The sequence below is a fragment of the Danio rerio genome, chromosome 20 (genome assembly GCF_052040795.2).
Source record: "Danio rerio strain M-AB ecotype USA chromosome 20, GRCz13ab, whole genome shotgun sequence".
Taxonomy (NCBI): domain Eukaryota; kingdom Metazoa; phylum Chordata; class Actinopteri; order Cypriniformes; family Danionidae; genus Danio; species Danio rerio.
In genome coordinates, this window is record NC_141040.1 from 52,925,265 (window position 1) to 52,948,667 (window position 23,403).

The 23,403-nt window shown below is 38.3% G+C and overlaps 1 long non-coding RNA gene across 17 annotated transcripts in view; it reads left to right on the forward strand.

The window, feature by feature from the left end:
- The window catches only part of LOC137488701 (uncharacterized), a 154,117-nt gene that overhangs the window by 102,858 nt on the left and 27,856 nt on the right, over window positions 1–23,403 (forward strand). For 14 of the 17 annotated variants that reach the window (XR_015519045.1, XR_015519046.1, XR_015519029.1 and 11 more), the window contains one exon: window positions 6,512–7,054. This is a non-coding gene — a long non-coding RNA (uncharacterized LOC137488701). Of the gene's footprint in view, window positions 1–6,511; window positions 7,081–19,535; window positions 19,632–23,403 lie in introns of those variants that run through there. The other 3 variants (XR_015519047.1, XR_015519012.1, XR_015519009.1) reach the window with 3 other exon arrangements.

Below are 23,403 nucleotides of genomic sequence, written 5' to 3' on the forward strand. Positions count from 1 at the left end.
TTGTCCTGCTTCAAATTTGTAATTAACAGTGAAAACAGTTAATTTAACTTATTAAAATTAACAGGAATTTAACTTATTACTAAGCCACACTTACATGCTATTTTAGACTGAATACTCAGAGTAACGGTAAACAATATCGGGAGCACATCACAGGCTAACATTGTTCAGAAATTACCCAATGTGAATATAAAAGCAACTTCAGCTCAGCAAGCAGGCTAGGTGGAATAGCTTTATTTACTGATGTTTTGTTGTTAAACTGAATATAAATCTACATCATCAATGCTGTAAAAGCTCCCTTAAGACAGTGGTTCTCAAAGTGGGGGTCGGGACCCCCCGAGGGGTCGCGGGGCAATGAAGGGGGGTCGCCTGGTGATTTCCAAAAATCTATTTATTTTTATTAAACCATAAGAATTAACATATTTTATCCATAACTACACTGAAAATTAAAATAGTCATTTATAGTTACTATATACTTTATAGTTACTATAGTAGCTTATAGTTACTAGTTCTATTTGATTGCGACCCCTGGGGTAATAACATTATATTAAAGGCAGCAATAGCGTCAGATGCATTTTGATTTTATAACATCAGGTTATACTTTCTGGCACATTTAAAGCACTGACACAAATTTAATTGGTGTGTCTGCGTCATTGCATGCAAGGTTTTTGTATTTATAACCACCTCAGAGGATATTGGGGGTCGCGAGTCACTGGCATTGTTATTTTGGGGGTCGCGGGCTGAAAAGTTTGGGAACCCCTGCCTTAAGAAACTAAAAATAGTGACATCTGAAATCTCTCGGTGGAAGCTAGTTCACAACACTTCTGTGCTTATAACCCATTCACAACACAATACACTCTACATCAGCTCTGTGTGACTAATATAGTTTTAAAACAGAACATTACCTCTCTAACAGAAATACTTCAGCCATGGTGTGGTGTCGTCCTTCCTCCAACGTGCAAAAGTAACTCCAATACTGATTCAGGTATTGGATTCAGTTTCAATTCAGCATTTGATTTTGCCGCAACTGACAGTCTGGCGTGCACGTGTCGCTCATCTAGGCGTGCACGCGCGGCAGGCATGCATATGCTAATGGTGGATATGCGTGACCAGAGATGCGCAAAAGCCCAAATCTGCATTTGTTGACTGACAGTTTGAGTTACTTATCGGAATTATGAGAAAGGTCGGTCCGACTCTATTTAATTGGATTACATTTTTTTAGTTTTATGTCTTACCCAGAATATAAAAATACAGAAACAAAAAATGTTTTTGAAGACAATCACCTACTGCACCTTTAATATAGGCTCCTCTGAAGCGGAATATTTCACTTTAATTATATTTAGGCTAGATTATTATTTAACTTAACAAACCTACACAATCTCACGGCAACTCGTGTTTTGATGCTGAAGCATAGCGGACTTGTTTTGAAGCACTTCACTTTAAAGTTTATTTGTTATTATTTTTTATCTAGAAGTTAACTGACCAACGAACAATACATTCAAGTTAGTATACAAATTATAGCAAACGTTTTAAAATATATATTTTTTCCAATAAAAATATACGAATCATATTTTTGTTTGTGCCCCTCCAACTGTGCGATGAAGATTTGTTCCGCTCTTTGGAAAATAAGGATTTAATTAATGCTTCACTGCTTTGCAGCTGCTGGCTGCATGTTCAGGCAAAGTGTTTAATAGCAACATATACATTTAGATTATAAATTATACATTATAGAAAATATCTTAATATTAAAAAGGAATCATAAGTTTGATGCAGTGGGGTGGCGCGATCGCCTCACAGCAAGAAGGTTGCTGGTTCGAGCCTCGGCTGGGGCAGTGTGCATTAATGTGTCGAGTTTACATGTTCTCCCAGTGTTGGCGTAGGTTCCCTCCGGCCGCTTCGGTTTCCCCCACAGTCTGCTATAGGTGAATTGAATAAACTAAATTGGCCGTAGTGTATGTGTGTGAATGTAAGAGTGTATGGGTGTTTCTTAGTGATGGATCCGATGCGTAAAACATATGCTGGATAAGTTGGTGGTTCATTCCGCTGTGGCGGCCCTGGAATAATAAAGGGACCAGGCTGAAAAGAAAATGAATGATGCAGTGGACTGCCTGTGCTTATGCTGAGAAGTTTACAGCAAATGATGCTTAAACTCACATGGTAAATGTTTCACTTCACGTTTTTTAAAACTAATGGTTTTAGATGGGGTATCAATTAATTTGATTCAAACGCCATATTTATAAGCTACATAATTTACAACACTTATTGCGCAGTTAAAAACAGTGATTTATCATTAGAAAACGTATCCATGGGTAGCTCTGGTGTTTTTAGTCTCACTCATAGCGACTAAATGCATAAATAAATATATAATAGTCAAAACAAAGACACAAATCAACAAATGAGCATTGCTTTTTTTGTGGTGGTGAGAGCCCTTTCAGCTGTGCTCACATTGTATTCTGTGCTGAATACCATGGTACTCAGGAAATGACCCTTTATGACATGGTCCTTGTTGCTATGGCAGCGTGGATAGTGATACACTTCCCATTGCCAACAGAACGCAACATATTTTTAATGAAATTGCTTTAGGTGGGAGGTCTGCTCTGTTGTCCTCAATGGGTCGCAGATATTCCATTCTCCTCCAGCTAATAAAGAAGAAAGGTTTGTTTGGGGATCTGTTCGGGACACAGTGTTGAGTGTATGTCTATAGGAGAGACAAATCACAAGTGAGATATTTTTACCAAAAAATCTCACTACTTCTTGTTGAAGAGTATATGAAGAGTTCAGATGCAAAAGCTGCTAAACGCCACTTCCACCAAAAATGAGATAATGACACTGAGTGAATGCTTTAGGCACGTAGTACACCATCAACAAATAGATTTGCTTCAAATCATCTAAATCCCAGCGTCAGCGCATTCAGAATGAACAGTTTGTTGGCAAAAGCCGCTAAACGCCACCTGCCTTTGGCAGCAAAAGCCGCTATATCCCGATAACCAATCAGAAGCGTGAATCGAATTAAATGTTTTCAGTGTAGCAGCGAGCTGATACGACGGCTTTATGAGGCTGCTTTATTCTGCTTTTGATTTAGATTTTAAAAGACAGAGTTTGATGAACTAAATGAGCCTGTCTGGCTGTGAGTAAATGGCAAATGAAAACGTCCCGTAGCTCAAAACTCTGTGCATTATAAGAAAAGGAAAACACACTGTACAGTCGGAAGTGTAACATGCATTCATAGCTTTTTTTTTTGTTTGCGCAGCTACGCTACTTTGAATGAGTCTGATTTACTATACAAAAAAAGGCAACTGCGTTTCACGTAAAACAGTTAAGATGCGGTTCTTCTATCCCACATGGATGCTGTAACAATAAACAAGAGACCAAGACATTAAATATGGTGAGAATGAATGAATGAAGCTTCTAATATTGTCTGAGGCATTCCCTTTTTGCCCAGTAATCCTACCTTGTGTTTTATTTGCTGATTTAAGCTTTTATTAAAAGAAAAATATACTGTATAAAACTATACGTTATTTCTATTACTTCATAATACCTATACATCTGATAAGCTTTTTATATTAATGGACAATGCACAGATATTGATGTTTCACAATGTTTCTACATTACGTTATTTGAATCTAACAACCTTAGCTTACAATGTTTGCAATATTTACATTGCTACAAATACATAAAATTTGAATCTCAAATATCAGAAATGACAACAGATTGTTCAGATTTAACTAATGTCAATTTTAATGTTATTGATTAATGCACTTGACAGATTTCATTCATTCAATTTCCTTCTACTTTTCCCCTGGTTTTTCACAGTGGAATGAACCGCCACTTACTTGACACGTTATATATTTTAATTTTAGGTGGTTGGTGTATGTTTCATGTTTGGTGAAATAATTTCTAATTGCATCTTTAATGACTTTTTTTTTTTCCCAATAGGTGGATTTAGAGGTTTTTGCAAAAAAAAAAAAAAACGCACTAGTGGATTTAGCTGGTTTTGGTGCAAAATAAAATCTAAAGTGACATTTTTGAACCAATAACCAGCTAATAACCTTATCATTACATATAAAATGAAACTTTTGAACCTAACTATAGGAACCTAATAGAAAACGCTCACAAGAAAAGAGGATGGATTTTGAGGGTTTTGCATCTAAACTCTCCATATAGAGACTGACAATTGTGGTATAGTCGAATAGTATAGTCAAGTGTTTGTCATTATGCAATTCTGAGTGTGCCTCAAATGAGTGGGCTTGACAAACCACCTGTAGAAAACACACTTTCATCTCTGTCAATTGATCCGACACTTGCGCCAGTTTTGCACATTTGCACCAGACTCTTTCTAACAATCACTCAGCATCTCATGAAAAAAATATAAACTGTGCGTTCATGAAGTGAGCTTCATACAGGTGAGTGGGCTACAAACCACTTTTAGAAGCAAGTGTTGTCACGATACGAGAATTTGATACTAAACGCAACAGAAAATTTTAAAACGTTCATTTCCCGCTACTATTTGCATTCTTAAACAGCACAGATTGGACATTGTGTTCACATGCTTAACAGAAATGACTGTGATTGGCCGTAAGGGTCATCAGTTCACCGAACTCACGGCTGTTTACGGAGTATAAACAAGGATACAGTTACACTGGAGCATTTAAAGCCACGAAGATGAGTCAATTCATCAGCGGATCCCTTGTATTTTAGTTTATAATCAGACCAGCTGATTTTTGATGAAATTCCAGAGCAGCTTCTGAGCAATGATAAAAAAGAAATGCATTGCGTAGAATCTACTTTGGCTCTCTTTGTATCTTGTTTGTTGTGTGCTTTTAAGCAGAATGCATTTCTGCATCGTGTGTGTATGTACAGTTAAAGTCAGAATTATTAATGCACCTGAATTATTAGCCCAGCACATAATATTTGACTAGATACTTCTTAAGGTACTAGTATTCACCTTAAAGGGACATTTAAAGGCTTAACTTGGTAAATTAATTAAGAATACTGACCTTAAAATGTTTTTTTAAAAAATTTAAAACTGTTTTTATTATAGCCGGAAAATATATTTATATTATCAGAAATACTGTGAAAAAGTCTTTGCTCTGTTAAACAATGTTTTGGGTTCACATTTTAGGATGTGGGAGGAATACTACAGGCATGTGTACACAACAAAAGTGTGATAAAATGTGTTTTTGAAAAGAATACCAGATGACCATTTTGTTACAACAATTGCTGTTCGGAAAGATTGATCAAAATGACTAAAGATGCTGTATTTTCTCTTGTGAGTGGCAATGTCACTTTGTAAAAAAGCATTATGGGCCCTTGGTCTAAAACATTTATTATTGCTATTTTAGGGATGAGAAAACATTTGACGCACCAGGTGCATGCATGGTCTAAATGGGTTGTCCTTTCTCTCTTAATGAGTAATGGGTGTGTTTTGATTAATAGGCATTAAACCAATCAGAGGATCGTTTCGCAGCGAGTTGGGTCACGCCATGATGCATTCGCTATTTACTTGACTTTGATAAGCTAATTTACAAATTTAGACATTTTTCAAGATGCTAGTATTGAGCTTAAAGGGACATTTAAAGGCTTCACTAGGTTAATTCATTAATAATACTGACCTTAAAATAGATAAAATAATTAAAACTGTTTTTTATTCTATCTGAAATAAACCAAATAAGACTTTCTCAAGAAGAAAAAAATTATAGGAAATTCTATGAAACATTCCTTGCTCTGTTAAACATTGTTTTAGCTTAACATTTTAGGATGTGTGAAGAATACTGCAGGTATATTTACACAACAAAAGTGTGTTAAAATGGGTTTTTGAAAAGAATACCAGATGACCATTTTGTTAAAACAATTTCTGTTTGGACAGATTCATAAAAATGACTAAAGATGCTGTATTTTCTGTTGTAGGTGGCAATGTCACTTTGTAAAGAAGCATTATAAGCTCTCTTTTAATGATCTAAGCCCTTGGTCTAAAACATTAATTATTGCTATTTTAGGGATGGGAAAACATTTGACGCACCAGGCGCATGCACTAAATGCGTTGTCCTTATTCTCTTTATGAGTTATGGGGTGTGTTTTGAGGCGTAATAGGCATTAAACCAATCAGAGTATAATTTCACAGCGAGTTGGGTCACGCCATGATGTATCCCCTATTTACATGACTTTGATAAGCTAATTTACAAATTTAGACATTTTTCAAGATGCTAGTATTGATCTTAAAGGGACATTTAAAGGCTTAACTAGGTTATTCATTAATAATACTGACCTTAAAATGGTTTTTAAAACTGTAAAACTGATTTTATTCTATCTGAAATAAACCATGTAAGACTTTCTCCAGGAGAAAAAATATTATAGGAAATTCTGTGAAATATTCCTTGCTCTGTTAAACATCATTTGGGAAATATTTGAAAGTGAAAAGGTGTGTGTGTGTGTGCGTGCGTGCGTACGTGCGTGCATGCGTGTGTTAATGATGCTGGAATTCTGACATGTGCATCTGTGTGTGTGTGTCTGACAGTGTCCTCAGGTGCGTGGTGTTGCGCTCTTGAATCGGCCTCTTTCAGCGATTTGTCACGGTTGTGTCGGGCCCTGCTGTGTGAGCACGTGCCAGCTCTCCCTGTGTGCCAGACGGCCTCTCGTCGTCCTGACAGCCCACCACTGCTGTCACCCGCCCCGCACCCGGGCACCGGCACCCAGCCCTGGCAACAGGAGCGCAGGCACAGCCTCGACCCAGAATAGATGCAGGCGCAGGGGCCAGACAGAAACCCCCACAGGACTTACACGCACACACTGTACCCTGCAGCTCGGCAGACGGTTCACTTGCTCCACTCAGAATGAGACAAGGTCAGATTCAGTTTCTCACATCTTCAGGATTGTAAAATACAATATTTTATCAAAAAACTCTGTGTTAAGCATGTTCACATTTGCGGGTTTCGCATTTGCTGAAGTGGTCATAGTTAGAGCACAGTGAATGGGAGAGTACAAAAAATAAATAAAATTCACATCATATTTGCTGAAAGGATGAAAAAACACTCCATGATGGTGTTATCGAGACTTTCAGAAAACGAAAAAAAAAACAAAAAAAAACAGTGTGACACTGATAACAGCAGACAGAAGAGAGAACAACGTCAAATTTACTTTCCTACCGTAACAGATGTTATATTATATATATATATATATATATATATATATATATATATATATATATATATATATAATCAAAATTCTCCTTGTTAAACATCAATTTTTTTATTTAATTGCGTATTTTCAAAGTTGTTCTTTAAATATCTTATATTTCAGAGTTAATGAAATCATAGTTGTGTTTGTTTTCAATGTATTGGTGTATTTTGGAAAATGGTACGTGGCCCCTTTAAGTGTCGTTTTCCGGTTCCACCTGCTCTCGCTCAGTTTGCAGCAAACGCGATTGAGGAGAGGTTGGTGAGCTCCTAAAGAAGGCCACAGACTCAGCTTTGCCATTGTTTATTGTATTCATGCAGGCATGTGTTTACTCATGCTTCTGTTATGTTTTCGATTTTATGTATAATAACTGCCTCGCATGGTTCAGGATTGGTAGAGCTGCGCATCGATGAATTGGCTCTTCAGTGTTTGAACTCTCAGTAATGATTAAATCACACTGAACTGAGCTGAACTGAACTGAACTTAAACACTAAAAACTGAACTACACTGTTCCAGTTACTATGACCATTTATGTGAAGCTGCTTTGACACAATCTACATTGTAAAAGCGCTATACAAATAAAGTTGAATTGAATTGAATTGAATATAATGTTTCTCTTTTTTTTCTTGGTGTGTGTTAAACGCACTTCAACTTGATTTATGTCAGTTCGTGGCAAACGTGATTGAGGAGAGGTTAATGAGCTCCTAAGGAATGCCACAGACTCAGCTTTGCCATTGTTTATTATATTCATGCATAATAAAAGGCTGTTTACTTTCATATGAATGGTTCCTTTCACATAACACAACACAACGCAGAGTAAAGCGAGAACTGGACACATTACCCATAGACGCTGCATTAGAAACACCTTGAATAAGCAGTAATACATTTTTGCTTGCGCCTTTTTTAAAATCAAAATATTAAAACTTTAAAGGATTTAAAGGGCACCGATTTGACCCCTTTTACAAGATGTAAGATAAGGCTTGGGTGTTGTTGGAATATCTCGCCAATTCCATGTATGTTTAATAAGAAAAGGTCTGGAGAGGGTTTTCTTCAATGCCAAAAATATTAGTAATTTGTTAGATACAAATGAATAATTTGATGACAGAGCTCTGGGTTACATTACCCCAATGCAATACAAGAATTACATTCAGGAGGTTCGCAACTCACATACATTTCCTGACTCCAGCATATATACTCAACCGATCTTAACAGGTGGAGTTTTGGTGTAACGTCACTTGTCAGTCATTGTTTAGTCCTCCATTGGCCGCACCTTCGACATACTTCCTCTTTTTCTATGAATTCTCTGCACAACAGCAAAGCATACATCTTTCTGTGTTCTGTGTTCAGTTTTAACACCTCTCTTCAGACAGGAAGTTTCTGCAGAGCTGAATTTAATTTTGGACCCGCATCTATCTACTTTTGCAAAAATGCTAATTAGTATGCACAGCACTCACATATATGACCCTTACATGAGCAATACAAATAATTGTTTGATTAAAAGAAAAAGAGACAAAAATAATGAAAAAAATGATTCCTATTTTCCAACAGTGTCTCCAGAATGTGTCTGTAAAGTTTCAGCTCAAACTACCCAACAGATTATTTATCATAGCCTCCAGAATCTGCCCAATTTGGTGTCTGAGTACAGTGTAGCTGTTTTTGTAGCCTGTGGCTTTAAATGCAAATGAGCTGCTTCTCCCCACCCACTGTTCCCACATGCGTGTCGGCTTCTCATCATGCGTTATATCAGATAAACAGCAGTCAGTGACAGATACTGACTCTGATGAAGCACAAGCTCATTAGTCAAAGATACCAAGTAAGTTTGTTTGATGTATTTATAGTGAAGTTTATTCAAGCCTTTCTGAAATGATGAGTCTCACAGATATGCCGTTTGCAGTACACACACACACACACATTTGAGTTTACTGACACCATGTGGCGGTGGGGATTATAGCGGTTAAGAATTAGATAGCGATTTTACTCTATTGCAAACATGCTCTGTTTTAAAAAATGTTAAACGTATAAAAATCACAGAAAGTTTTAACACATATTATAATCAGTTTATTTGCAAAAAATGTTCTGTGGTCATGTGTACACGTTTAGAGCTGCAACAACAAATCGATTAAATCGATAAAAAAAACTATTGCTAAAAGCGTTGGCAAGAAATTTCATAACAGATTCGTTGTGTCGCGCGACACAGAGATGTGTGATTATTAAAAAACACTTTAGTTCTGCATGGAGCAGAGTGAACACGGTCTCTCTCGTGCACTGATACAGTGTTCGATGCCTCATTGACAGGAACGAGGAGAATGGGAGCATCAGAAGGGTAATTCACTACAGAATCCTATTTTTGTTCCGTTTTGAAGTGAGGACCGTAAAGTCCCTGATGCTGATGTTTTACTCGTTATTCAGCATGACAAGCACAACAAGTTAGCGTTAGCCCGTTTACCCTTAGATTGGCAATTAAAAAATTTAAAACTGAGATTTGACCCGTTGGCTACTGCTAAGCAAGAGAAAGACGTGTCGTATTATCGCAATTATGCAGCGTTTTTGTTTTTGACATGTAAATTATGCACAAGTACTAGTAAATCAGTACATCTAGAGTTTGTAAAACACAAAAGGAAGTCTAACAATCCATTCAAATTTAATTTGCTGATATGTTTTTATTCATATCAGATACACATAGTGGAAGCAATTATAAAGTTGAATCTACTCTTCTCTACGTTCACCAGACACTTACTTGCATGCATTTTGGGAGTAACTTAACGGGCACATACAGTAGTTTACCCCCTTTTTAATATTATTATTATGGATCTTCTGAGTGTGCCAGTTTAGGTTCACTTCAAAACACAGTACAGATGTTTTTATTATAATGTGTTAAAATGTGTCATGTTGGGGGCGTGTAAACAGGTCGCTGTTTTAGGGGCGTGTTGCTTCACATGAAAATTAGTTTCGACTTTCTGCCCAATGTAACAAGGGGGCGGAGCCAAGAGCTCTCCTGCTCTGTGTTTGCAACAGACTGGCAGACAGAGAGAAGCAACATGAGTGAGAGGATCAGCCTTCAGCTGTACATGTACGACTCGGACACAGACCAAGCAGAGAGTACACAATCATTTGTGTCTTTGTAAAGTTTTGCAGCCAACTGTGTGCTAGTTTCAAGTACAGAGCTTGTACACCGAGACTAATAACGACGCACACTGAATTAACTTTGACTGAGGCACCAGAGCCACGACAAGGCACACTCAGACACGCACATTCACATGTTATTTAAAATAAAATTCCGATTGCGCTCTGTGGCGCGGCAGAAATATGAAGTGTCCTGAATTGTGGCTGGGTGCCACGGACAGACGCCGACTTAAAGCGTTGTTGTGTGGACCCTGATGGAAACATATGTTTACAATTCTGAAACGCATGGCGCTGCCGAGCGGCGCTTCTGGTGTACAACCTGCAGGCAAGTTCTTTATTTTATTTCCAATGGAGAGACGCGCAGATGGGGCAACGCGCAGGCAACATCTAAACCTAGTTAAGATCGCAGGGAGCTTCTGTGTACATGAGAAATGCCAACGGCTGAAGTTTAGGGTAGATGCAATGAAAAATACACGTTTGCAAACCTACCCAAAGGGTACAAACAATAATTCCGATTACAGCGATCATGTGGAGAATATTGATCTAATGTTGGGCCCAATGAGCCTTGCATCTAAAAATAGAGCAAGGGTGTTCCTTTAGTGATATTGCTTTGACTCACATGCTGAAAATGGCCGACGTGAATCAACAAACTGAGGATATGGTGATGCGCCTGTCAATCAATATTGGTGGGAGCGGGGACTGCACTCCTACGCGAAGTTGCGGTCGGTCTGAAAATCGTTCCAAATTGGTCCACCAATTGAAAAAAAAAAAAGGACTGGGTGTGTTTATATCACCCCAATATGACGGTCTATACCAGAGGTGGGCACACTACGGCCATATGCGGTGAAAATAAGTATTCAACACCGCTATTTGTCTCAGAAAACAAATTTTTAAAGGTGCTGTTGACTTGAAATTTCACAGGATGTTGATAACAACCAAAGTAATCCAAATATGCAAAGAAAACAAATGTAATTAGTTTACAAAGGAAGTTATGTGTAATAAAATAAAATGACGCAGGGAAAAAGTATTGAACACATGAAGAAAGGGAGGTGTAAAAAGGCAGTGAAAGCCCAGACAGCAGATTAAATCTCTCAGTAGTTCTTCAGCAACCCTCTGCCCTCCCTCACTGTAAATGAATATCAGCTGCTTCAGTACAACATCTACATTAGAAGGAGGATGAAGATGAACCAGGGTGGACATTTCAGCAAGACAATGATCCAAAATACAGCCAAGGAAACCCTCAAATGCTTTCAGAGAAAGGAAATCAAGCTGTAGAATGGCCCAGCCAATCACCTGACTTGAATACAATAGTTATCAACATCCAGAAATATGTTTTCTGAGAAAAATGGTGACGTGTTCAATACTAATGTTCCCCACTGTATATGAGAAATGCCAGTAAACCATTAAAGTAAACATCCTTTAACTGTTAAAAATGCACAGCTGACCGTGTTAAATCAGTTAAAGCGTTCATTTTAATAAGCAAATAAGCATTTTAAAGCCGTTTTAATATTTCTTTCTGTCTATCGCTCTCTTCCTTCCCTACAGTAAATGAGTAATGAATTCGTAAAGAGGGGGGTTAGTGTTTGTTTCCAAGCATTCATTAAACAGCAGCTGAAAATGAACTGAAGAAAAGGACACACACACACACACACACACACACACACACACACACACACACACTTACTGAGGAATGCAAATTAGGACATACCAGACTTAGCCAACAAGCCTAAACCTCAACTCTAAATGTAAATTAAAGCATGGAAAGGTCTTATATATACATTTTATCAGCATAAGCTGCTTTTCAACGTTCAGAAGACGTTAATTAGCAGTTTGTCCTCCACATTTTTTTGTGATTTTATTTTATTTATTTATTTTTTTGTCCCCCAACAGGCATTTCAGCCCGTGTTGCATGTTCAGCAAAACTGAGCACATGTAACACACAAGGGTTGATGTCATAGATCACGTAGTCTGATGTAATCTCTTCAGGCACTTTAGGGAGAGTCATTGTGTATGTGTGTGCGCAGTCTGACAGTGATGTGAGGAGGGGGTGGGGCCAAGCTTATTTGCATAATTATGGTCGTGCTTCCTAAAACACAGCCCCGCCCACCGACGACCTTTCTTCAACCCGAATACTGATCAGCTCTCGCTCTCTCTCGCTCTCTCTCTCTCTCTCTCTCTCTCTCTCTCTCTCTCTCTCTCTCTCTCTCTCTCTCTCTCTCTCTCTCTGTGTGTGTGTGTGTGTGTGTGTGTGTGTGTGTGTGTGTGTGTGTGTGTGTGTGTGTGTGTGTGTGTGTGTGTGTGTGTGTGTGTTCATAGATTCCTCTCAAGCTCTTCTCAGTTCAGCTGTATGTTTTGGTCACTGTTGTGCAGATATAGTCTGATTCGATAATCTATAGATAATATAATTTTAGACTATTTTATGATAATATTTTAACGATGAGTTTCAGTTTGTTAGCATTAAATTAAAATACTTTAAGAATTACTTTCACATTTAATTTACTTTTAATTCTTCATTTTAAGTTTAGCATTTATTAATGCTCAGAACTAAGGTGTTGATTAATGTGTTTTCACTGTAATTATACAAGTTTATAGCAGTTTCTTAGGAGTAGTAGTGTTTTCTTATTATTCACTTTATATTAAGATCAAATTGAACATTAGTTAACAGTATTAAATAGCATGAACTGACAGCATTTAGTAAGGTAACACTTTATTTTAAGGTGTCCATTAACTTACTTTAGTAATTACAGTTATGCATAATTACATGCAACTAGCCGGCAGCTAGCTCTCTGCAACTCTCACATGGTCGCCCACTGAAGCTAAGCAGGGCTGCGCCCGGTCAGTACCTAGATGACAGACCACATGGGAAAGCTAGGTTGCTGCCGGAAGTGGTGTTAGTGAGGCCAGCAGGGGGCGCCCAACCTACGGTCTGTGTTGGTCCTAATGCCCCAGTATAGTGACAGGGACGCTATGGTGCTCACTGAGCAGTATAGCGTCCGTCTTTCGGATGAGACGTTAAACCGAGGTCCCGACTCTCTGTGGTTGTTAAAAATCCCAGGATGTCCTTCGAAAAAGAGTATATACAGTAAGCACATGTAATTAAATAATATTAATCAGTAGGTAGAATGAATAACAAGGACACCTTCAAATAAAAACTAACCCACTTCAGTTTAAGGAACAGTTTCCACTATTCACTAGTATTACATGCCTATTAAGACATTGGTTGTTTATTAGTGCTTATCAAGTACAAAATCTGCATGATCATATTCTACATCCCTATTGTTTACCCTAACTATTAATAAGCAACACATTAGGGGTTCATTAATGCAAAAGTCACAGTTGATGGTTTGTTGGTGACATTTGAAACTTAAAATAGTGTGACGTTTATTAATATGTTAACGTTAAGTAACATGAACTAATGTTAACAAATATGAATAAATACTTAAATGAAATAAATTTAGGGCGACGCTGTGGCGTAGAGGGTAGCACATTCGCCTCACAGCAAGAAGGTCTCTGGTTCGAGCCTCTGCTCAGTTGGCTTTTCTGTGTGGAGTTTGAATGTTCTACCTGCGTTCGCGTGGGCTTCCTCCGGGTGCTCCGGTTTCCCCCACAGTCCAAAGACATGCGGTACAATTTAGGCTAAATTGTCCATAGTGTGTGTGCGTGTGTGTGTGAATGTGTGTGTGGATGTTTCCCAGAGATGGGTTGCGGCTGGAAGGGCATCCGCTGCGTAAAAACTTGCTGGATAAGTTGGCGATTCATTCCGCTGTGGCGACCCCGGATTAATAAAGGGACTAAGCCGACAAGAAAATGAATGAATGAAATAATTTGTTTTTAATTAATCTTATTTATTACCTTAACGGTTACTGTTATGTAAACTGTTCACCATATGTTTGTCAACTAAATTGAAAATATTCAGACCCTACCCTACTGCTATACATACAAAAACATCAGTGTTGTTTAAACATTCAAATGACACTTTTTAACCCAACAGTAGGGTTTGTCCGCGCTGTAAAACCCAAGAAGTTAAGCTAACTTAAACTGTTTGAGGAAACCAACTGCAACAAACCATTTAAGTTGAAAGACTAATCCTAATGAGTACTGTGATCTTACTCCATTTGAGTAAACAAAGCAAGTTAAGCACCGTAAAATACGATAAATAAAGAGAACTCAAACCAACTGAGTACTAAAACCCAATAATTTAAGGCAACTCAAACCATTTAAGGAACCTGAATGTAACAAACCATTTTCTTAAAAAATAATCTATATGAGTACTGTGAACTTACTCCACTTAAGTTGACGTAATGAGGTATTTAATTAACTCATTACCTTCAACACTGAGTTCAAAACTCTTTTCAAATGAGTAGAATTAACTTTCAGTAAGTTTTGAGTTAACTACACTCATTTCATTTGATAAAGTTGATTATTGGGTTTTACAATGCATATTTCACTCAACATTGGGTTAAAACAATATCCAATGCACCCAGTGTTGTTATCAACTGTTAATTAATGAATCTTTATTTTACAATGACATTTAAAGGAATCAATTCAATGTATTGATATAATGTGCTCATTATGTAGACACACGTTGGAATCATAAGGTTCTGATTTTGAGATATTGAGCTTTAAAGTTTTTTGATTTCATAGCAAACAGTCTGAGTGTAACGTTTGTATTTAAATAAAAAGTCTTAAAATGTAAACAACTTATAAAAAACATCCCATAATGTAAATAAGTTGTTATTTGATAAGAGTATGTCAATACCTCAATTTTGACAAAAATGTCAGATAGAACCTTATTCTAAGTTGACGATTTAACATTGCACTTTTGTAATAATTCTTAAAGTTGAAGTCAGAATTATTAGCCCCCTTTGAATTTTATTCTTCTTTTTTAAATATTTTCCAAATTATGTTTAACAGAGCAAGAAGACTTTCGCAGTATGTCTGATAATATTTTTTCTTTTAAAGAAAGTCTCATTTGTTTTATTTCGGCTAGAATAAAAGCAGTTTTTAATTTTATAAACACCATTTTAGAGACTGATTATTAGCCCCTTAAAGCTATTTTTTTCTTGATAGTCTACAGAACAAACCATCATTATACAATAACTTGCCTAATTACCCTAACCTACCTAGTTAACCTAATTAACCTAGTTAAGCCTTTAAATGTCACTTTAAGCTGTATAGAAGTGTCTTAAAAATATCTAGTCAAATATTATTAACTGTCATCATGGCAAAGATAAAATAAATCAGTTTTTAGAAATGAGTTATTAAAACTATTATGTTTAGAAATGTGTTGAAACAATCTTCTCTCCGTTAAACAGAAATTAGGGGGGAAAAACAAGCGGCCTTAATTCAGGGGGGCTAATAATTCTGACTTCAACTGTTAAATTAATATTAAAATGTTAAAATTAAACTTTAAAATAGTTTTGCTATTTGAGACAAAGCTGAAATAAATTAAAATGCACATGCTAGATGGAGTTTGTTCGAAAATTATAAACGACTTTAGTAATTTTAAGTTTATTTTAAACTTTGCAATTAAAAACTGAAGTGTGCCATAAACATATTAAGCTGTAAGTTAAATATGGCAAATACACTGTAAAAAACAATTCTAGTTGTCCTCATTTTTTTAAAGCTGAATCATATGAACCCTACTGCATGTGTCCATTGAACTTATATGTTAAACTGACTTAAAACAGCTTGCGCAACTTAAGTTGGAACATGATTAACTTGGTTTAATAAGTTACAATGAACTAAAAACAAATGTCATGACTTACTGATCACATAATGTGTAGAAATCTTTTAAGAAGCCAATTTGAAATGTTAATAAAAAAATAATTTATTAATAAATTAATTATTAATGTGATCATAAGCTATTATTTTTAATAAAAGCTTCAAAATATATATGGAACCAATACTAAAACGTTAAAAAAATAAAATAACCTAATAAAACCATTCTAAAGTAAACATCCTTTAACTGTTAAAAATATCATACATTAATATCAATAAGTATTATTGTAGGTATTATTATATCTCTAGACTAACTCGTATACCTTAAAAGAAAATCATTCTGTCATCTTTTATGCACACTTTTGCTCGTTATAAACCTAAAGAATTTCTTTCTTCTTTTAAACGCAAAATGAGATATTTTGAAGTATGCTTAAAACCTGTAACCATTGACTTCCATAGTATCTGTTTTTCCTGCTGTGGAAGTCAATGGTCACAGGTTTTCAGCTGTCATCAAATTATCTTCCTTTGTGTTCAACAGAAGAAAGAAGTACAGGTTTATAACCACTTGAAGCAGAGTAAATAGGGAATAAATGTTCATTGTTTAGGTGAACCTTCGCCTAAACCTTCCTAAACTACTAACCTCAACCGAACAGAAACATGAGAGGCGATTTATATTAAACAAATACATCGTTTTTGCTGTATACTGCAGTTGAAGACGCCTTTAATCTAAAGTGTGCGTCCCGTTGAAACTCTGGAGTGTGTTTTGTGGTGTGGGTTTTGTGGAAAAACCGGCGGGCCGGCGTGCTGCCATGCGCTCTGATCAGTGAATAGATTTACAAGCATTAGGGTCGGGGTATTGTGTGCTGCTTGTGAACAGGAGGTCCGAGTCTTTTGTGTGGATCAGCTGTGTTCCCCCCGCCGCTGAAAGCCGTCTGCAAACCTCCTGCTGAATTGTGCCGAGGGTCCGGGGTCCCAAAACACAATAGACATGTGCCACGTTTAACTGACACTCCAAACCGACCCACACTTAACACACACACACACACACACACACACACGCGCATGCACAGAGAGAGAAAGAGAGAAGATGGTTTTTACTAACACTGATGTTTAAGAATTTTAGTGTTCTCATAAACGGTGCTGTGCAAATGTTTATTTGTCTTTTTAATATGCAAAATACATTTAATTACACTGTAAAATTTGCTGGGTTCCACACAGTTACTTTATGTTGTCCAACACACGTTGATTAAGTTAATAGCTTTTAAAAATGTAAGTGTATTGAACATAAAACAATTAAGTTGACTTCAAAAAAACTTTAAGAATTGAGCAGTTTCAGCTCATTTGAACAGCAGCAAACATATTCTCTTGCTTTTTTAAGGCTTATTCTTTTACAGCGAATAGTTTTAATGTGAATTCACTAGTACTGTTTATACTACAAAATGGTGTAGAATAGTGCACACAGTGCATCCGGAAACTATTGATAGCGCTTCACTTTTTCCACATTTGTTTGTTACAGCCTTATTCCAAAATGAATTAACTTCATTTATTTCCTCAACATTCTGCACACAATCCCCCATAATGACAATGTGAAAAAAAATTGTTTTTTAAATTGTTGCTAATGTATTAAAAATAAAAACCTGAAAATCACATGTACATCAGTATTCACAGAGTTTGGTCAATACTGTGTTGATGCACCTTTGGCAGCGATTACAGCCTCAAGTCTTTTTGAATATGATGCCACAAGCTTGGCATGGGCCTGTCTTTGGGAATTTTTGCCCATTCCTCTTTGCTGTACCTCTCGAGCTCTATCAGGTTGTGTGGGAAGCAACAGTGTACAGCCATTTTCAGATCTCTCCAGAGATGTTCAATAGGATTTAGGTCTGGGCTCTGGCTGGGCCACTCAAGGACATTCATCGAGATGTTGTGAAGCCACTCCATTAATATTCTAGCGGTGTGCTTTGGGTCATTGTCCTGCTGGAGGATAAACCATCGCCCCAGTCTGAGGTCAAGAGCTCTCTGAAGCAGGTTTTCATTCAGGATGTCTCTGTACATTGCTGCATTCATCTTTCCCTCTATCCTGACTAGTCTTCCAGTTCCTGCTGCTGAAAAACATCCCCACAGCATGATGCTGCCACCACCATGCTTCACTGTAGGGATGGTATTAGCCTGGTGATGAGCGGTGCCTGGTTTTCTCCAAATGTAAAGCCTGGCATTCACTCCAAAGAGTTTAATTTTAGTCTCATCAGAGCAGAAAATTTAGTCTCTTATGGTCTGAGAGTCCTTCAGATGCCTTTTGGCAAATTCCAGGCGTGGAGTGGCTTCCGTCTGGCCACTCTACCATACAGGCCTGATTGGTGGATTGCTGCACAGATGGTTGTCCTTCTGTAAGGTTCTCCTCTCTCCACAGAAGAACGCTGGAGCTCAGACAGAGTGACCATCGGGTTATTGATCACCTCCCTGACTAAGGTCCTTCTCCCTGATCACTCAGCTTAGATAACCGGCCAACTCTAGGTAGAGTCCTGGTGGGTCCAAACATCTTCCACTTACGGATGATGGAGGCCGCTGTGCTCTTTGGAACTTTCAGAGCAGCAGAAATGTTTCTGTAACCTTCCCCAGCCTTGTGCCTCGAGACAATCCTGTCTTCGATATCTACAGACAATTCCTTTGTCTTCATGCTTGGTTTGTGCTTTGACATGCACTGTCAACCCTGGGACCTCATACAGACAGGTGTATGCCTTTTCAAATCAACTGAATTACTGCAGGTGAACTTTAATTCAGCTGCTGAAGCATCTAAAGAATGATCAGTGGAAACAGAATGTACCTGAACTCAATTTAGAGCTTCACAGCAAAGGCTGTGAATACTGATGTACATGTGATTTTTCAGCTTTTTTATTTTTAATAAATTTGCAACAATTTCAAAAACTCTTTTTCCACATTGTCATTATGTCGTACTGTGTGTAGAATTTTGAGAAAATAAATGAATTTAATCCATTTTGGAATAAGACTGTAACATATAAACAAATGTGGAAAAGGTGAAGCGCTATCAATACTCTCCGGAGGCTCTGTACAGTGTGCAATTTGAGATACACCTTGAGTTTATTCAAAAGGTAATAATGCACTGCTTCCTGTGAGAGTTGGGTTTAGGGACAGGGTTGCGGTGATTAAAAATATAGTACATGCTTTACACAAACAATGCAAACATGAAATGTCCCCGTTATTCACAAACACAAAGTTGTATATGTTTCTTGATGTGTGCGTAAGTGAGTGTGCGCGTGTGTGTCTGTCTGTGTGCCTGATTGTTATACACATTGGTGTCCTTATGTCACAAAAACATGTAAACATTGTGTAAACACCTGTCTGTGTGTTTTTCTGTGTGCGCACGCATTTGTGTGTGTGTGTGTGTGTTAGTCCATGACAGCAACACCTGCGATACTGGAAAATGCCTTGAGGTTTGTGTGCTTTGCTGTGTGCCTGAAAGTGCAAGTGTTTACTCTCCTCTGCTTGTCTTTGTGTGAGCGCAGGCCAGATAAGAGCTGACACACACCCGAGCGCACGCCTGCGTCCAGCACTGCTCACTTCCGAGGAGACACAGCAGGACAAACACACCGCGCCGGCAGGTGACACTCAGATCAACAGAGAGATTTCTTCTCATAATGACACATTGTTGTGACACACCAAACACAAACATCTGCATTTTAATGCTCCTCCATTGCTCAGCAGCATGACCGAGCGCTTTTACTACACAGAGACTCTTCAGGAGAATTATTCAGAGAGTTATTGCATGTTTGATTTTATTTGTTGTTGTAGCGCTTTGGGTTTTAGAAAAGCGTTTTATAAATATAATGGGAAATGGAGAAATGCTCTTAGAAATATATTTATATTTGAAAATGTACTCAACCTCACGTGATCTCCAACCTAAAAGTCTTTTTTTGTTGTTGTTAAAACATAAACATACATTCATAAATGTATGTTCATAAACATACATCATTCAACATTAGAAACATTAGAAATTAAATTAATCTTTCAAACGTTTACACTTAGCTGATGATTGATAGTAAAGCTAGTTTGGCGTGCTGTCCCGGGAGAGAGCCCTGAGCTTATAAGATCCTCGAGCCCTGGGCTCCCTCCCGTTGCAAGGCGAGAGGGGAGTTTGAGCTCAGGTAGATCTCGATGACTCCCCTTCTTGCTTGTTGTAGCTAAGTGTCGGATATGGATGCTGAAAGGTGTACTCAGAGTTTAGCTAATGTATTTTGGTTAACTGTTTAGAGTGCTTGTTTTTGAACTGTGGGAGGAAAGGAATTAAACCAGGGGCATTATTGCTGTGAGGCAACAGCGCTAATCACTGGCCACCGTGACGCCCGTTTGAAAGGAGGGAAAGTAGGGTTTGGTGGGGGGGTTCTTCAAGACGAAAATATTGAGATGAGAAAAGTCTAGTTATTTATAGTGAGTTAAGGATCGTCTCATAGGATAATCGGTCATTAGCTAAAGTTGGAACAGCTGTGAACAATCATAAGCATGTGATCCTCTCGAAATTTTGAAATTTGTTTATGAATAAACTTCACTTATTTGTACAGAGCTTTTACAATGTAGATTGTGTCAAAGCAGCTTCACATAGAAGATTATAGTAAATTGAAACAGTATCCGTCCAGTTTTCAGTGTTGAAGTTCAGTGTTTCCCAGTGCTGGGTTGCAGCTGGAAGGGCATCCACTGTGTAAAACATATGCTGGAATACTTGGCAGTTCATCCCACTGTGGTGACCCCTGATAAATAAAGGAATAAGCCGAAGAAAAATGAGTATAAAATATTTTGACAAAAGGCTCTTCTGCTAACCAATGCTGCATAAAATCCAGCAAAAATCCAGTAAATTAAAAACTAAATCTTATATGACAATTTAAAATAACATTTTAGAGTTTGATAAATATTTTCGAAGGATTTTCAGCAGTTGTCATTCATTTATTCATTTTCTTTTCAGCTTAGTCCCTTTATTAATCCGGGGTCTCCACAGTGGAATGAACCGCCAACTTATTTAGCAAGTTTTTACGCAGCGGATGCCCTTCCAGCTGCAACCCATCTCTGGGAAACATCCACACACACACACACACACTCATACTCTACGGACAATTTTAGCCTACCCAGTTCACCTGTACCGCATGTCTTTGGACTGTGGGGGAAACCGGAGCACCCGGAGGAAACTCACGTGAATGCAGGGAGAACATGCAAACTCCACACAGAAACGCCAACTGAACTGACCCAGCCGAGGCTCGAACCAGCAACCTTCTAGCTGTGAGGCGACAGCACTACTGCGTCGCCTTCAGCAGTTGTCTGTCACATAATTCATAAATTAAATGTGCTGATTTTTCTTATTGTGAATAATAAAAAACCCTTCATATTTTCATAAACACCTTAATTATGTTTTTTTATGAATAGAGATTTTTAAAGAACATTTATTTAAAATATTTTGTAACATCACAAATAACTTTTTAGTGTCAATTTTGATCAATTTAATAAAATCCTTGACTAGTAACTCATTTACTTTCCTCCGACTCAGTCTCTGATTTATCAGAGGTCACTACAGTGGAATGAATCGCCAACTATTCCGGCGTATGTTTTTCGTAGCTGATGCCCACCCATACACTCTCACATTCACACATACGCTCATTCGCTATGGCCAATTTCAAGAGTTCACACTTAGCTGTTGGTCGATTATAAAGCGTGTTTGGCATGCTGTCCCGGGAGAGAGCCCTGATCTCATGAGATCCTCGAGCCTGGGGCTCCCTCCCATTAGCTGGGCGAGAGAGGAGTTTGAGCTTAGGTAGATCTTGAGAACTCTCCTGTGTTGTAGCTAATGAACAGATAGTGATTGCTCTTAAGAGATAACTTCTTACTAGGAGCATGTCTATGGTGCTGATTTGGATTAATCAAATAACTTAAGTTGCATGTTTATGGACGGTGGGAGGAAACCGGGGAACCCGGAGGGAAACCCACGTGAGCACGAGGAAAACATGTAAACTCCGCACAGAAACATCAGCTGGCTTGGTAAAGACTACAACTAGTGATGTTTTTGCTGTAAGGCAACAGTGCTAACCACTGGGCCACCGTGTTAAGCCTGGTTTATACTTCTGCGTCAAGTGACCGGCGTAACCTACGGCGCATGCCACGCATTTATACTTCTGCGCGCTGTCTCTGTCGGTCTGCATTAACACTTCCGAAACGCTAGTTGGCAGTGAGGTGTAAATGTTCCTCTGTGTCGAGTTTCTTCGCTGCTGTTTTGCTTTTCCTGAACACTTCCGGGATGTACAAGTGGCTCAAACTCGCTCATTTTGAGGCAGGAACCGGCGGACGTGCAACAACTTTAACTATGAGGTAAACACAAAACAAAACTTTCCATCTGGAACTCCTTTGCGGGACTCCACACTTGTAAACAATCGCTCCATCAGGCTTGCACCATTTACGCGGCTCTCGGTCCCGTCCAGACTCGTCAGCGCTACCAAACAGACCAATCACAGAGCTTGCACTACGATTCGTTGCGACGTGTAGTTACATTTTTTGAGGGGTGCACTTCAGCGACGCTGACGGCCACGGTGAAGGGCTATGCGTCAGCGCCATAGCATACGCCGGCGTTTGACGCAGAAGTATAAATCAGCCTTTACCCATCTAGGAAAGGAGGAGGAGTAGGGGTGGAAGGGGAGATTCTTCAAAATGAACATGGCTGTTATATGGAACCTAGAGTATTTATAGTGGCTTAGGAATCGTCTGATTGGTGAATCATAAATAATGATGGGGGACCAGCCACAAGCAATCGTAAGCACCTGATCCTCTCGAAATTAGTTTATAAATAAACCACACTTAGTTTATTCAATTCTCCTATACCGCATGTGTTTGGACGGTGGGGGAAACCAGAGCGCCCAGAGGAAATCCACACCAACATGGGGAGAACATGCAAAAACTCAGAACACAGAAACACAGAAATGCCAACTAGCCCAGCCGGGACTCGAACCAGTAACCTTCTTGCTCTGAGGTGACAGTGCCAACCACTGAGCCACTGCCTGATTAATAACTTTATTTTCCAAAAACAAAACAATAATTACACCACAAAACTTTGAATGGTGGCCTCTGGTGTCATTTTCATGTCATTTCCTTTCATTTCTATTGACCTTAACCCCCTGGGGTCGAAGACCGCGTATACACGTTTTGATCTGTGGTGTCGTAAAGCTGCTATAATCAACTTAAATTACTTGGGATGTAACAATATTGTAAATACCATCATACCGCAATAGTATTTTTTTTCAATATTACCGTAGGCGCATGACTCAGTAAAACTATATTTCTGAGAAAAGTTTGCTCAGGCGAATAAAGCGAACGGGAGGTAGCGGGAACTACAATTCCCAT